Consider the following 5,139-nt stretch of genomic DNA (forward strand, 5'->3'; position numbering starts at 1 on the left):
TGCTTGGCCCAGGGAGTGGCACTATTAGGAAGTGTGGTCTTGTTGGAAGAAATGTAACATTTTGGGTGTGGGCTTTGAGACCCTCCATTCAGCTGCCTGAGGAGTCAGTCTTCTTCTGTTTGCCTTCTGAACAAGACATAGAACTCACAGTTCCTCTTGCACCATGCCTGCCAGGATGCCGCCATGCTTCCTGCCATGATGATAATGGACTAAATCTCTGAACCTGTAGGCCAGTCCCAATTAAATGTTGTCCCTTATGCTGCCTGGTTGGGGCTCAGTGTGTAAGAGATCTCAGGGGTCCTGGTTAGGTGAGACTGCTGGTCTTCCTATGTGGTTGCCCTCCTCAGCTTCTCCCAGCCTTTCCCTATTTCAACCACAGGGGGCCTTGACTTCACTCCAATAGTAGGGTGTAAGTATCTGCATCTGTCTCAGTCAGCTGCTTGTTGGGACTCTAAGATGGCTGCCATGCTAGGCTCCTGTCTGTAAGCACACCATAGCGTCAGTAATAGTGTCAGGCCTTGGAGCCTNCCCTTGAGATGGATCCCAAGTTGGGTTGATCATTGGATCGCCTTTCCCTCAGTCTCTTCTCCATTTTTGTCCCTGCAGTTTTTTTAGACAGGAACAATTCTGGGTCAGAATTTTTGGCAGTGGGACAGCAATGCCATCCCTCTACTAGATTCCCTGTATTTCTACTGGAGGTGGACTTTACGAGTTGCCTCTCCCCACTGTTGGGCATTTCATCTAAGGTGCCTCCCTGAATCCTGGGAGTCTCTCACCTCCCAAGTCTCCAGTACTTGCCCCTCCTCCCAACACATATATAGCAGAGGACAGGACTGTCAAGGCTGGCCTCAGTAGGAGAATANACACCTAACCTTGAAGAGACTGGAAAACCCAGAAAATGAAAAGGCATAGTGGCAGAGGGGTGGGTGGGTGGGATCCTCTTGGAGACAGGGAGGAGGAGAAATGGGATAAGGAACTGTGGGAGGGGGGACCAGGAGGGAGGCAATGGCTGGACTTTTTTTTTAAGTATTAATAATAATAATAATAATAATAATAATAATAATAATGTCCCTTATAAGAGTTGCTTTGGCCATAATGTCTCTTTACAACAATGAAACCCCAACTAAGACACCTTCCAACCATAAATGTGATCACCATGTGACTCCTCAGATTCCTAAAAAAGGAAGTTCAGCTTGGTCCTGCTGGAGGAAGCATCTTGACCCACAGACAGTGCTTCNCAACCTCAGTGTGATTGACAGTTTGGTCAATATAACTCCTTGCTATACAGAGCTTCCCTGTGCATTGCAAGCTGTTTAGAAGGATCTTTGGCCTCTACCTGCTAAATGTCACTAACATCAACTGCAGCTCTTACCATATGTGCCCTGGGGTGACATTTTCCTTACCTGATAACTATTGTATAATATACGTGACCCCCAAACAGGCAATGCTAACATTGCTGCTGGGTGTCTGTGGTGATTCATTGAATTGTCATAGTAGCAGAGGTTCATACAATGTTTCTCACTGGAAATTTTTGTCTTNCTAACCTTTGGATTCCTGCTTTGAAAGAGCCGTAGAAAACAGTTTGTTCATATTCTCTATTCCACCTCCAGATCCCTCCCTGTCCTAAACACCCAGCTCTGTCTTTGTTTCTTCATCCTAAACCCATCCAGTCCAATGTATGATGCTCACATATGCTTTGAAATGAAGTTATCCAATGGAACATGATTAGCCTACAACGGAATACACCCTTAAAGCTCAGCTAAGAATGGGAATTTGTGCCAACCTTCCCTTTTATGCTGGGATTTTTGCCTGACTTGACATTGCCCAAGCCTGATGGTGCTGTCACAAGCACTGTGAGTTCATATGTGCAGCTACCATGCTATATCTTGAAAACAATGTCTCCTGCAAGTCACCTACTACCTCTTCTCTTTATCTTTTCCTGCACTTATTCTTGAGCCTTGGGGGAGCGGGTTGTGATATAGGTGTCCAATATAGGGTTAAGAATTCTGCAGTAAAGTTCCTTGATCCACTTAGACTTGACCTTAGTACAAGGAGATAGGAATGGATTGATTCCCATTCTTCTACATGATAACAACCAGTTGTGCCAGCACCATTTGTTGAAAATGCTATCTTTCTTCCACTGGATGGTTTTAGCTCCCTTTAACTCTCCACCGTTTGCATTGGGGCAGACTCTCTTCTGGAATAGGGAGCTCACAAGGTCAGCTGGTTTGATTAGGAAGCTTGCTTCAGCGATTCCTCTGCCTCTGGTGTGCTGGGGACCACAGAAGTGTCACTATGCCTACTGGCTTTCCGGAAGCTTCTGAGGATCTGATCTCTGGTCCTAAAACTTTTAAGGTAAGTGATTTAGCCAGTAAGCCGTCTCCCTATGCCCACATCCTTCTAATAACAGACTTTAATGATACTCCACTAGTGCGCCCTCCCACTGCTCCTTGGCTAACCAATTTTCACTTATCAGAATGATTCTCAAAGCAGCACGTCCCTGCTTAAAACAATGTGTATGCCTCTTTCTTTCAGTAGTCAATTCAACCTTCTGAGACTTTGGTTTACTTATTTGTTGTGTAGGGTATGTGCTTGAATGTACACCACCTGTATGCAGAAATCTATAGGGTCAGAAGAGGGCCTGGATGCCCTGGTGCTACACTTACAGGCAGCTGTAAGCTGCCCAGTGTGAGTGGTGGAACCCAGTGTGGATCCTCAGGACAAGCAGCAACCTGCTCTTACCCAGGAGCCCTGTCTCCACCCCTCCCGCCCCCTTGCTAGAGTGACACATGACATCATCACCGTCCTGACTCAGATTCTTTTTCCTTTCTTTTATTATCCTTTTCCCTCTCTTTCCTGTTCCTCTGGGTCGGCCATGGAAAAACATGTAAAAACAATGACTGTTTCTAAAAATACCCCACCTTTGTTGGGCATGCCTTGGAAAGGAACTATTATTTTCCTTGGAGCATCCTTTGATTCTTCTAAGAAACACTTCTTTCTCTTGTGTTCCTGTAGGATGCAGACCCTGGCTCTATTGTGACGTTAGCTGCTCCTGTCTCTCAGTTACTTGTGTCCTTCTCTACTATTAACACTTAGATGATAGATTTGGAAAGGCATACCTCAGTGTAGTCTCATGAACTTCAGTTTNGATGGCCAGCAGGGACTCCTAGCCCTTAATAGAGCCCTGGGCATGTAGCAGGGATGCAAAATAATGTTGTTGAATAGGTTTGTTCATTAAAAAAAGTTTAGGCTGTTATGGCTCTTGGACCTAAATTCTGATCCTGCCTTTTTTTTTTTTTTAGTTGAGATAAAAATAATTTATTTAAAAATATTAAATGCAAATACACGTAATTTTAACTTTGTGTTTACACAAGAATATATCTTTTTTTGTCTTTTTTTNCATGTAGCAGGGATGCAAAATAATGTTGTTGAATAGGTTTGTTCATTAAAAAAAGTTTAGGCTGTTATGGCTCTTGGACCTAAATTCTGATCCTGCCTTTTTTTTTTTTTTAGTTGAGATAAAAATAATTTATTTAAAAATATTAAATGCAAATACACGTAATTTTAACTTTGTGTTTACACAAGAATATATCTTTTTTTGTCTTTTTTTTTCCTTTTATTTACAATTTAGATGTTATCCCCTTTCCAGGTCTCCCCTACCCCATCTTCCCTCCCCCTGCCTCTATGAGGGTGCTCATCCACCCACCCACTTCCACCTTCCTGCCCTGGCATTCCCTTACAATGGGGTATCGAAACCCCTCAGGCCCAAGGGCCTCTCCTCCCACTGATGTCTAAAAAGGCCAGAGCCATGGGCCCNTCCATGTGTACTCTTTGGTTGGTGGTCTAGTCCTTGNGAACTCCTGGGGGGGGGGGGTCTGGCTTGTTTACACTGTTGCTCCCTCAATGGGGCTGCAACCCCCCACCCCAGCTCCTTCAGTCCCTTCTTCAACTCCTCCATCGGGGAACACTCCCCCCCCCCAGTCCAATGGTTGGCTTCGAGCATCCTCCTCGGTATTTGTCAGGCTCTGGCAGATCCTCTCAGAAGACATCCATATCAGGCTCTCATCAGCAAGCACTTCCTGGCATCCGCAATAGTGTCCAGGTTTGGCAACTGTGTATGGGATGGATCTTCAGGTGGGGCAGTCTCTAGATGGCCTTTCCTTCTGTCTCGGCTCCACACTTTGTCTCTGTGTCTCCTCCCATGGATATTTTGCTCTCCCGTCTAATCCTGCCTTTTTCCATACGCTGCTGTGTGACCCTGGACAGGTTACATTGCTTCCCTGGCTTCTTTCCCAGAGTGATGGGCAGGCTGTCCGCACAGGCGCTTTTTGAAGTTCATTAAATGAGCATTGGAGAAGCACTTACCCAGTGCCTTTGAAAGGCCTGGGTAGATCCTGNCTGCTGTCACACTCACCACTGTCACTGTCCACCCAAACCCTGTCAAAANGCATTGACGTCCTCTGCTGACAGAACATTACAGACCCCACCTGAGACAAGCCAGAGAAACTACTCAGATCTGAAGGGATAAGGTTTTGTGATATCATCCCACATACCAGGCAGGCACAGTACTTTAAAGGGGGTGAGTATAATATAGAACACTTAGAAGCCAGAGCACCCGTCAATCTGAACTTGAGGACTATCACATATACACTCTGGTGAGGATGCTGGTAAATGGATATCTGGCTTTAATCCACTAACCAACCTTTGGGAATTTTCCTCTGGAGGGGCTTATCTTCCTAATCTATTATATATTATCTCCAATGGGTTAGACATGTTGCTGTTATATGATGCTTTGAAACCTTAAAATTCAATAGAAATATAAAATTAGTTGTTTCTCAAACCCAGTGGTAATTGGCTTTTGTTGGGCATCCAGGAAAATGGGCTGAGCTGNGCTACACAACGATATTCATCTTAGTCCATTTTCTGTAGATCAAATACCTGAGGCTAAAGGATTTATAAATAAGAAGGTATTCTATAGATCACAGTAGTGGAATTCAAAAGCATGTTAAGGAATCATGTTGGGAATATTCACTTTTAATTGTGTCCCTGTAGGACAACATCCCAGTCTCTCTTGTGAGTCCTATGGCAAGATCAAATGTGCTAGTGACCACAGATGACCACAGGTGATCACAGGGACAC

The sequence above is a fragment of the Mus caroli genome, chromosome 6 (genome assembly GCF_900094665.2).
Source record: "Mus caroli chromosome 6, CAROLI_EIJ_v1.1, whole genome shotgun sequence".
Lineage (NCBI taxonomy): Eukaryota > Metazoa > Chordata > Mammalia > Rodentia > Muridae > Mus > Mus caroli.